Source organism: Pseudorca crassidens, chromosome 5 (assembly GCF_039906515.1).
Source record: "Pseudorca crassidens isolate mPseCra1 chromosome 5, mPseCra1.hap1, whole genome shotgun sequence".
NCBI classification, from domain to species: domain Eukaryota; kingdom Metazoa; phylum Chordata; class Mammalia; order Artiodactyla; family Delphinidae; genus Pseudorca; species Pseudorca crassidens.
This window is the reverse complement of record NC_090300.1, coordinates 49,801,755-49,814,180: the sequence shown is the minus strand read 5'-3', so window position 1 is coordinate 49,814,180 and position 12,426 is coordinate 49,801,755. Positions and strand designations below refer to the sequence as shown.

Here is a 12,426-nt window from a genome sequence, read left to right as displayed (position 1 = left end):
TAGTAAAATTTAACATCCCAAGTTAGTTTCTCCAGACCTGGGATCAGAACCTACATCCAAGGGAAGGACAGTTCTGCTGGTGCCAGTTCTCTAACCAGGGGTTGTTGGTTTCTATTTCCTCCCATCTCCGTGGTTGCCGAGAACCAGCCAGGGTATTCAAGGTGTAGTGGATACAGAGCTGATCTGCCTTCTGGGAGAGCTGAGTGCAAACTACTTGGGGTCAGTGGTCACTTGGCCAGTCATCTGTCGGCAGCCCGTACTGAGGTCTGCACCTCACAAATAGGAAGCAGGATTGGAAAAGAAAGATTGTACAGAGTCACTTAACTGAATACCACCACAGTGATCACGTTCTTCTCAGTTTCAAAGCCCCATCAAACTGACACTCAGGAGGGAGCTTCATTTCAGAAAGTGTTTTTTAGACTTTTGTCCCAGGGTTGAATCATTGTAATTGTCCTGTCCTTTCTTTCTCATCACAAATCCCCCTTTCTGTTATTGATGCAGGGGGTCCAAACATAAATATCTGTTACATTTACCACAGGACCCATGAAGAGGGAGGGTCCCGGCACATTTGTTCTTTCTAGAATGATAGGAAGTTTCCCCAAAGCCCAGGCATACTGTGATTGCAAATATGGAGTTGGGGGATAAAGTCTATTGGTGGGGTTATTCCTTTGCTCCATTCTTGACAAGTCTTTTCTTCTCTCTTCTGGCATTGGAGGTGGAAGGCCTCACGTGTTTGGGGATAGAGGGAGGTTTCTCTGCTGCATGAGGATATCACGGTCAGGACCCTATGAGTTGACTGAACCCTGTGGAGAGCCTGGCCTGGGCTGGGTCATGTGGGCATATGAAGGGGAGACCTTGGGTTTGGCCACCGAATGACCCTGTCAGGCTCATTAGCTCCCTCTTCTTCCCACAGGGAAAATGACCATTAGTACAAGAGCTCTTCACAGATCTTTCCTGTGTCCTCAGGCACAGACTCGTGTGGCCTGCAGTTCCCAGGTCTGTGAAGATCTCATGGTCGTTCCCACCTGCCACAGTTTTGTCTCCAAAGAAAGAAATGGTCTTATAACCATGATTTTCCACATGTCCCAGGCAATACCTCTTTCTCTATCCATCCCAAAAGACCTCAAAGCTGATTTGGCCTCCTACAGAAAAGGTGAGGCCTTTATTTGCAAATGCTTTCCACAGATCTGCTACACATTTTTGTCTTATATTTTATGTCTTTATAATGCATATAGAACTCCATGTGTTCTTTGGGGCTGCAGCTTCTTTCAATAGAGGATGAATTCACATCCCATTTAGAATTTCAATGAAAGCACCCCTTCTTCTTCAGGAGTTTGGTTTCTACAATGTAGCTCAGACAGTCATTGATTAAATCTTGGATTAGGGCCTTACCAAGGTGACCTTGAATATTCTGTTTATATAAGAGTTGCCCATCTTTGTACGCTATGAAGCCATTTCCTGGAAACACATAATCATATTTTTTTAACCATATCATTTCCCAGCTTCACCTGCACTTTATCGAAATTCAACCTGCCTACGACTCAGATTTTGATCTTCTGCCTCAATTTTTGTAGAATGCCATTTATTTCCTTAGTAATTTTCTGCTGAGGGGGCAGCAGGGTCCAGTCCACACCAAGGAGGCAGAACACTGGGCCAGGAGCCCTCAAGTCCCTAGTTTCCATCCCCTCCCTTACTTTCTGTTAAAATAATGAAAATAATTGACTGTTTTTAGTATTCTATTTGATCTCCTACATAGAATTTTATTATTCACTGGTTCAATTAGTTTTATAGTGGTTATTTTAGGGATTACAATATGCTTCCTTAACTTTTCGCCTACCTTGAATTAATATCATACCACTTCATATAAGGCAAGAATTATTTCCAGTCTCATTTTCTTCAGCTGGATTCACTTCCTGTGGTGACCCTTGCAACTCTGCTCTGTTAGTCCTAGATTCTCTTTGGTTTTGTTTTTCTGAAAGTTTATTTTGGCTTCCTTTTTGAAGAATACCTTCACTGTATATAAAATTCTAGGTAAATATACAGTTTTTTTCCTTATTTCTAACTTTGTACTGTGTACAGAAAGCTTTCAAAGATAGTACAAAGAATTTTTATATATCCTTCACCCAAATTCCCCAAAGGTTAACATTTTGCCATATATGCTTTATATGCTATATGTACCTGTTTCTTTTTTTCGGAACCATTTGAGAGTCAGTTGCAGACATGATGACCCTCTATCCACTAATATTAGTTTAATTTGCATTTTCTAAAAATAAGGGTAAATGTACTTTGTTTTCTTTTTTTAATTATTTTTAAAATTTTTCCCTTTTTTAAATTATTTTTTTAAACACAGTTTCCTAAAGTCATCAACTTTATACACATCAGTGTATACAAGTGAATCCCAATTGCCCAGTTCATCACACCACCCCACCACCCGCCTGCCGCTTTCCCCCCTTGGTGTCCATACGTTTGTTCTCTACATCTGTGTCTCAATTTCTGCCCTGCAAACCAGTTCATCTGTACCATTTTTCTAGGTTCCACATATATGCGTTAATATACAATATTTGTTTTTCTCTTTCTGACTTACTTCACTCTGTATGACAGTCTCAAGATCCAACCACGTCTCTACAAATGACCCAATTTCATTCCTTTTTATGGCTGAGTAATAATCCATTGTATATATGTACCACATCTTCTCTATCCATTCGTCTGTCAATAGGCATTTAGGTTGCTTCCATTGTAAATGGCTATTTACAATAGTAAATAGTACTGGAATGAACATTGGGGTGCATGTGTCTTTTTGAATTATAGTTTTCTCTGGGTATATGTCCAGTAGTGGGATTGCTGGATCATATGGTAATTTCATTTATAGTTTTTTAAGGAACTTCCATACTGTTCTCCATAATGGCTGTATCAATTTACATTCCCACCAACAGTGCAAAAGGGTTCCCTTTTCTCCACACCCTCTCCAGCATTTGTTGTTTGTAGACTTTCTGATGATGCCCATTCTAACTTGTGTGAGGTGATACCTCATTGTACTTTTGATTTGCATTTCTCTAATAATTAGTGATGTTGAGCAGCTTTTCATGTGCTTCATGGCCATCTGTATGTCTTCTTTGGAGAAATGTCTATTTAGGTCTTCTGCCTATTTTTGGATTAGGTTGTTTGTTTTTTTATTATTGAGCTACATGAGCTGTTTATATATTTTGGAGATTAATCCTTGGTCTGCTGATTCGTTTGCAAATATTTTCTCCCATTCTGAGGGTTGTCTTCTTGTCTTGTTTATGGTTTCCTTTGCTGTGCAAAAGCTTTTAAGTTTCATTTCTTAATTTTTGTTTTAATTTCCATTACTCTAGGATGTGGATCAAAAAAGATCTTGCTGTGACTTATGTCAAAGAGTGTTCTTCCTATGTTTTCCTCTAAGAGTTTTATAGTGTCTAGTCTTACATTGAGGTCTCTAATCCATTTTGAATTTATATTTGTGTATGGTGTTAGGGAGTGTTCTAATTTCACTCTTTTATATGTATCTGTCCAGTTTTCCCAGCACCACTTATTGAAGAGGCTGTCTTTTCTCCATTGTATATTCTTGCCCCCTTTGTCATAGATTAGTTGACCATAGGCATGTGGGTTTATCTCTGGGCTTTCTATCTTGTTCCATTGATCTATGTTTCTGTTTTTGTGCCAGTACTATATTGTCTTGATTACTGTAGCTTTGTAGTATAGTCTGAAGTCAGGAAGTCTGATTCCTCCAACTCCATTTTTTCCCTCAAGACTACTTTGGCTATTCAGGGTCTTTTGTGTCTCCATACAAATTTTAAGATTTTTTGTTCTACTTCTGTAAAAATGCCATTGGTAATTTGATAGGGATTGCATTAAATCTGTAGATTGCTTTGGGTAGTATAGTCATTTTTACAGTATTGACTCTTCCAATCCAAGAACATGGTATATCTCTCCATCTGTTGATATCATCTTTAATTTCTTTCATCAGTGTCTTATAGTTTTCTGCATACAGGTCTTTTGTCTCCCTAGGTAGATATTTTCCTAGGTATTTTATTCTTTTCATTGCAATGGTAAATGGGAGTGTTTCCTTCATTTCTCTTTCAGATTTTTCATCATTAGTGTATAGGAATGCAAGAGATTTCTGTGCATTAATTTTGTATCCTGCAACTTTACCAAATTTATTGATTAGCTCTAGTATTTTTCTGGTGGCATCTTTAGGATTCTCTATGTATAGTATCATGTCATCTGCAAACAGTGACAGATTTACTTCTTCCTTTCCAATTTGTATTCCTTTTCTTTCTTTTTCTACTCTGATTGCCACAGCTAGGACTTCCAAAACTACGTTGAATAAGAGTGGTGAGAGTGGGCATCCTTGTCTTGTTCCTGATCTTAGAGGAAATGCTTTCAGTTTTTCACTATTGAGAATGACGTTTGCTCTAAGTTTGTCATATATGGCCTTTATTATGTTTGGGTAGTTTCCCTCTATGTCAACTTTCTGGAGAGTTTTTATCATAAATGGATGTTGAATATTGTCAAAAGCTTTTTCTGCATTTATTGAGTTGATCATATGGTTTTTATCCATCAGTTTGTTAATATGGTGTATCACATTGATTGATTTGGGTATATTGAAGAATCCTTACATCCCTGGGATAAATCCCACTTTATCATGGTGTATGATTCTTTAAATGTGTTGTTGGATTCTGTTTGCTAGTATTTTGCTGAGGATTTTTGCATCTATATTCATCAGTGACATTGGTCTGTAATTTTCTTTTTTTGTAGTATCTTTGTCTGGTTTTGGTATCAGGGTGATGGTGGCCTCATAGAATGCATTTGGGAGTGTTCCTTCCTCTGCAATTTATTAGTAGAGTTTGAGAAGGATTGGTGTTAGCTCTTCTTTAAATGTTTGTTAGAATTCACCCGTGAAGCCATCTGGTCCTGGACTTCTGTTTGTTGGAAGACCTTTAATCACAGTTTCAATTTCATTATTTGTTATTGGTCTGTTCATATTTTCTATTTCTTCCTGGTTCAGTCTTGGAAGGTTTACCTTTCTAAGAATTTGTCCATTTCTTCCAGGTTGTCCATTTTTTTGGCATAGATTTTCTTGTAGTAGTCTCTTAGGATGTTTTGTATTTCTGCAGTCTCTGTTGTAACTTCTTCTTTTTCATTTCTAATTTTATGGATTTGAGTCCTCTCCCTCATTTTCTTGATGAGTTTGTCTAATGGTATATCAATTTTGTTTATCTTCTCTAAGAACCAGCTTTTAGTTTTATTGATCTTTGCTATTGTTTTTTTTTTTTTGTTTCTATTTCCTTTATTCCTGCTCTGATCTTTATGATTTCTTTCCTTCTGCTATCTTTGGGTTTTGTTTTTTCTTCTTTCTATAGTTCATTTAGGTGTAAGGTTAGATTGTTTATTTGAGATTTTTCTTGTTTCTTGAGGTAGACTTGTATAGCTCTAAACTTCCCTCTTAGAACTGCTTTTGCTGCATCCCATAGGTTTTGGATCATTGTGTTTTCATTGTCATTTGTCTCTAGATATTTTTTTGATTTCCTCTTTGATTTCTTCAGGGATGTCTTGGTTATTTAGTAATGTATTTTTTAGCCTCCATGTGTTTGTGTTTTTTACGTTTTTTTTTTTTTTTTTTTCAGTATGTGAGCCTCTCACTGTTGTGGCTTCTCCCGTTTTGGAGCACAGGCTCCGGGCGCACAGGCTCAGCGGCCATGGCTCATGGGCTTAGCCGCTCCTTGGCATGTGGGATCTTCCCAGACCGGGACACGAACCCATGTCCCCTGGATGGGCAGGCGGACTCTCAACCACTGCACCACCAGGGAAGCCCTTTTTGATTTTTTTTTTTTTACGTTTTTTGGCATGTAATTGATTTCTAATCTCATAGCGTTGTGGTTAATAAAGATGCTTTATATGTTTTCAATTTTCTTAAATTTACTGAGGCTTGATTTGTGACCCAAGATGTGATCTATCCTGCAGAATGTTCCATGTGCACTTGCGAAGAAAGTGTATTCTACTGTTTTGGGATGGAATGTCCTATAAATATCAGTTAAATCTATCTGATCTTTTTTGTCTTTTAAAGCTTCTGTTTCCTTATTTATTTTCATTTGGATGATCTGTCCATTGGTGTAAGTGAGGTGTTAAAATCCCCCACTATTATTGTGTTACTGTTGATTTCCTCTTTTAGAGCTGTTAGCAGTTGCCTTATGTATTGAGGTGCTCCTGTGTTGGGTGCATATATATTTTTAATTGTTATATCTTCTTCTTAGATTGATCCCTTAATCATTATGTAGTGTCCTTCCTTGTCTCTTGTAACACTTTTTATTTTCAAGTCTATTTTATCTGATATGAGTATTGCTACTCCAGCTCTCTTTTGATTTCCATTTGCATGGAATATCTTTTTCCATCCCCTCACTTTCAGTCTTTATGTGTCCCCAGGACTGAAGTGTGTCTCTAGTAGACAGCCTATATATGGATCTTGTTTTTGTACCCATTCAGCGAGCCTGTGTCTTTTGGTTGGAGCATTTAATCCATTCACCTTTAAGGTAATTATTGTTATGTATGTTCCTATTACCATTTTCTTAATTGTTTTGGGTTTGTTTTTGTAGGTCTTTTTCTTCTCTTTTGTTTCCCACTTAGAGAAGTTCCTTTAGCATTTGTTGTAGAACTGGTTTGGTGGTTCTGAATTCTCTTAGATTTTGCTTGTCTGTAAAGCTTTTGATTTCTCCATCAAATCTGAATGAGATCCTTGCTGGGTAGAGTAATCTTGGTTGTAGGTTTTTCCCTTTTATCACTTTAATTATATCTTGCCTCTCCCTTCTGGCTTGTAGAGTTTCTGCTGAGAAATTAGCTGTTAACCTTATGGGAGTTCCCTTGTATGTTATTTGTCGTTTTTCCCTCGCTGCTTTCAATAATTTTTCTTTGTCTTTAATTTTTGCCAATTTGATTACTATGTGTCTCAGCATGTTTCTCCTTGGGATTATCCTGTATGAGACTCTCTGTGCTTCCTGGACTTAGGTGGCTATTTCCTTTCCCATGTTAGGCAAGTTTTCAACTGTAATCTCTCCTAATATTTTCTCAGGTCCTTCTCTCTCTCTTTGCCTTCTGGGACCTGTATAATGTGAATGTTGTTGCGTTAAATGTTGTCCCAGAGGTCTCTTAGGCTGTCTTCATTTCGTTTCATTCTTTTTTCTTTATTCTGTTCCACAGAAGTAAATTCCACCATTTTGTCTTCCAGGTCACTTATCCATTCTTCTGCCTCAGTTATTCTGCTATTGATTCCTTCTAGTGTATTTTTCATTTCAGTTATTGTGTTATTCATCTCTGTTTGTTTGTTCTTTAATTCTTCTAGGTCTTTGTTAAACATTTCTTGCATCTTCTCAATCTTTGCCTCCATTCTTTTTCTGAGGTCCTGGATAGTCTTCACTATCATTTTTCTGAATTCTTTTTCTGGAAAGTTGCCTATCTCCACTTCATTTAGTTGTTATTCTGGGGTTTTATCTTGGTCCTTCATCTGGTACATAGCCCTTTGCCTTTTCATCTTGTGTGTCTTTCTGTGAATGTGGTTTTTGTTCCACAGGCCGCAGGATTGTAATTCTTCTTGCTTCTGCTGTCTGCCCTCTGGTGGATGAAGCTATCTAAGAGGCTTGAGCAAGTTTCATGATGGGAGGGCAATTTGTTTTCTTAAGCACTTTAAAGATGTCATTTCTTTGCCTTTTGCCCTCCATTACTTCTTCTGAGAAATTAGCTGTCCTGTTTATTGTTCTCTACTTCATGCATTGCTTGCTCTCTCTCTCTCTCTCTCTCTCCCTTTTTTCTTTTTTTCTCTCTCTTTTTTTAACTGGTTGCTTTCAAGATGTTCTCTTTATATCTCATTTTTAGCAGTTTGACTATACTGAGACCTGGTGTGGTTTTCACTGTATTTGTCCAGCTTGGAATTTCCTTTCTTCTTGGCTCTGTAGATTGATGTTTTTAAAATCTACTAAAATTTTTAGTCACTGTTAATATTTTTTTCTTTCCCATTTTTGCTCCTCCTCCTGGGACAACAATTACATGTATTTTAGACTGTTTTTATCATCCCCTTGTCTTTGTGGCTCTGTTTATTTTTTCATATATATATTTTTTCTATCTGTGCTTCAGATTAGATTGAATAGTTTCTATTTACTGGTCTTCAAGTACCATGATTTTTTCTCTGTATTATTATTATTCCCATCTAATAATTTTATTTCAAATATTGTATCTTTTTAGTTCTCAGATTTCTTTTTGGTACTTTTTAAAGAGATTTCAATCTGTCCTAAAATTTCTTATATCTTTGCCACTCTATTCATCTTTTACTGTAAATTATTTAACATATTTCTAATAGTAAATTTGAATCTTTGGCTGCTAATTCCAACAAATGTGCCATCTGAGTATCTTTTTCTATTCACTTGCCTTCTCCTTTTATTATGGATTCAATTTGCCTGCCTCTTCACATGTCTAAAATTTTAACTATATATAAAACACTATAGATGATATATTGCAGAAAATCTTAATTTTGTTATCCTCATCAGAAGAATGTTAAATTTTTTTCTACCTGGCAGTTAAATTATTAGTGGATCTCTTTATCTTGTGAAGGCTTTTATTTTAGGCTTTGTTAGAGTGAATCTATATTTATTCATTTTTTCCTACAATGTCAATGTCACTCTATATTTTGAGAAAGACCTTTACTCCTAAAACATTAGCCCATCTGTTTTTCACTGGCACTCTTGAAATGTTTGATATATGAGCTGTTCAGACACCTTTAAAATTTTGACATACTGTCATCATTTTTTTTAGCATTTTTTACTTGTGAGTGTAACAAGAATTTGCAGCCTCATCTTTTAGTTTCCCTGTCCCATATCTGTAATCAGTCAGTGGGAAACTGGAAGTCAGCCATAAGGGGTTTTGTTTCATCTCAGTGATTAATAGTATTTTAAAACAAGGATCTGGATGCTGGGTATCCTTGTGTTCATGATGTATCATTATTTCTGGGCCTTTTCAGTGAAAGAAATAGAAAAAAATTTTTAAAGACTTCAAGTGTATTTCCACTTCTGCCCATAAAACACTGCTCTAAGAATGGCTCTGCTGCTTTAAACAACTATAAAAACATATATATATCTACAGGTTTCAGACATTAGAAAACAGCCAGAACAGGACTGTGATCCTTGAGAGAAAGAAAACAAATAAGCCAGCCTTATTCTTGACATGGATTACTTTCTGAAGTCAGTTTCCAGGCTGTGGTGTAGGGAAAGAGAAACCAAACAAAGCCAAGTAATCTCAACCAGCTGAAGGGCCAGAAGTTGGGGTGGAAGGAGGTAGAGGAGGCTCAAGGTGTCTGAAAGAATATGGGAGAGGAGTTGACAGCACAGAGAGAGAGCTTCAGAGGACTACAGAGAGGAGGTTTTCTTGCATATTTACCTTATTACTGATCTGAACATGAATAGGGTGATATTCCATGAGGTGGCTGGGGTAATACCAATCTAAACAAATCCTAGAGCTCAAAAATACAAAAGCAGAAATGCATTTTACTTTACGGGGCATAAGAGATAGTTCACACATGGGTATCACTTTAGAAGTTGGGCCAAATCTGCTGTCAAGTCTTCTCTGAACTCACCCTCACAAGGCTTAACGGCTGTCCCAAAAGGATCAAAAAAGTAGCTTACCTACATGCCAGAGAAAAATCCAAAACTTGTTAAAGAAATCCATCACCCCACAATGTAAAAATCATAATTTCTAAGATCTAATACAACAATACTAGGTATGCAAATAGGCAGGAAGAAAATATGGTTGCTAATCAGCAGAAAAATGAATCAAAAGAAAGAGATGCAGAAATGACAGAGATGAAGGAATTAGTGGACAATGTATTACAATACCTAATATATATGTCCCAAATGCTCAGAATATAAACAAAACTGTGAATACGATGAGGAGGGAAATAGAAGATAGCAAAAAAGACCAAAGCTTCTAAAAAATAAGTCCATAAATTTTTTAGAGGTACAAAACAATATTTGAAATAAATAGTACACTGGTTCATGTTAACAGCAGATTAGATGCCACAGAAGAAAAGATCAGTGTGCTTGAAGACAGTAATAGAATGAAGCACAAAGGGAATAAGGCCTGAAGGTGGAAGAAAAAATATTTTAAGAAATTATGGCCAAGGAATATCCTAGTTTGATGAAAACTATGAACCTAAGGATAAAAGAAGTTCAATAAATCCAGTCAGCAAAAATATAAAGAAAAGCACATTATAGTCATAGTTTGAAAATCATTGAAAAAGAAAAAAATCTTTAATTTAAAAATTCAGTATTAATAAATATATAGTGAAAACTTTTAAGTGTAGATTAATTATGTTGAATCTTTTCTAGGTCAGTTTCCTTGCCAGAAAATAACACAAGGGTCCAGGGTATAAAAAGGAATTAGCAGATCAAAGGATTAGAAGTGAAGGGCTAAAATAAAGAGATGATAATATACACAACTAATAAAGAGTTATTGACCAATAAATGTCCTGCCTAAGGCAATATGTTTTGCTCACTCTATTATTTATATTAATGAATTTTTAATGCCTTTATATTTTCTTTGTGAGCTTAGACTTGTGGGTAGCTAGACCTTAGAAAACTCTATATATGTATAAACTCTATATATATATGTATAGTATCATTAAAACTCTATGATTTAATGACATACTATTTTTAGCATCTCCTGGAGATGCTGCAAAATTAATAATGCCACATATATAATATAAAGATTCTTGTCCTTTGAATTTGCTGCTTGAGCAACTTTGCTTTAAAAAAGTATATAAATTATATGGTGACATTTAGTGAGATGAGACATTTCCAATGATATTAACCCTCTAAAATAATTTATACAGAAAGAGGGGTTTTCTAAACACATTTTAAAGCTTCCTTACAGCACAATATTTTTTCTAAAAAAATCTAAGTGCATATACCTTTGACTATCTAGCCATCTATCCATTCATTGATCCATTTACTTTTTTGAGAAGGCTACATTGATTATAAGCCTAATTACTATGCAATTATGGAAACTAATCTTCATTAACTAAGAAAACATAAACATGAATATTTCACTTAGCAGTCGAATAATAATCATAAGTCACATTTGCATTATGTTTTATGTTTTACAAAGTGTATTTATACATTTTATTTCATTAGAATTTCACAACCCCGTGAGAGGGGAGAGAGCTGACATGACCCCCACTTTAAATATGAGAAATATTACTTACAGAGAAAATGAGATTTTCGTAGGCTCAAATGGCCAGTATTGCACTTGATATCAGCTATTTTGGTTGCTCTTCCAGTGCTTTTTCTAATATAACACAAAATCTCTTTGGAAACAGATGCAAATCTGTATACTGCCCGTACATTGACTATGCTTTCACTGAAAGTAAAAATGGTGTCATATTCATAATTCATTAAATTAAACAAACAATTACATTTAATTACATGTGTGGTTTTTCTATTTGATTAAATCTCTTAACATTGAAGTGTTGTCATGGGAACTAAAAACACAATAGCAATGAACATCGATTTAGATAGTAAATTAGATTTCTATTGCTACCTAACCAATTGCAAACATAGCAGCTTGTAACTACACTCATTTATCATCTCACAGTTTTGGTATGTCAAAAGTCTGGCATGACATAGGTGAAATCTCAGTTCAGTATGTTACAAGGCCAAGAGCAAAGTGTCAGCAGGGCTGCAATTCAAGCTAGGGCTTGGGGTCTTTTTTCAAGATTAGTAATTATTGGCAGAATTTATTTCCTTCTCATGTTTACCATGTGATTCCCTCCATCATCAAGCCAACAGTAGGAGGCAGAGTCTCTCATGTTTCAAATCTCTCTGATTTACCCTTTATCCACATCTCTCCGACTTGCTTTTCTGCTTTTAAGGGCTCATGTGATTGCATTGTGCCTACCTGGATAATCCCAAATAATCTTTCTATCTTAAACTCAACTGATTAGTAACCTTAATTACAGCTCCAGTGTCTTTTTTGCCGTGTAATGTAATGTATTCTTGGATGTAACACTAGGGACAAATGTCATGGGGACAGAATTCTGCCTAATATAGAGATATTTCCTGATAAGAAAGAGCTATCAAAGTTTTCTCTGTGAATACAGCTCTATCTATTTAAGCTTTAAATGATAAAAAGCAAATTGAGATTAAAATTCATTCAAAAAGTATTTATTTGGTGCTTAATAACACAGTCAAGAAATATATATTTAGCACTTGCTATAGAACAGTACTACTAGAACCAAGACAAAACCATATAATATCTTTTTGTCCCTGGTCTGCAGCATAGTATCTGACAAAGAAATATGTTGGACATATATCTCATAAATAACCATAGCATAAAAAGTTATTATCTCTGACCCCAAACAACTCACAATAT

At 35.7% G+C, this 12,426-nt stretch overlaps 1 pseudogene; it reads right to left on the bottom strand.

Moving 5' to 3' along the window:
* Positions 1-925: 925 nt before the first annotated feature.
* LOC137224256 (phosphomannomutase 2-like) lies at positions 926-1,682 on the bottom strand (annotated as a pseudogene).
* Between the last annotated feature and the right edge of the window lie 10,744 nt (positions 1,683-12,426).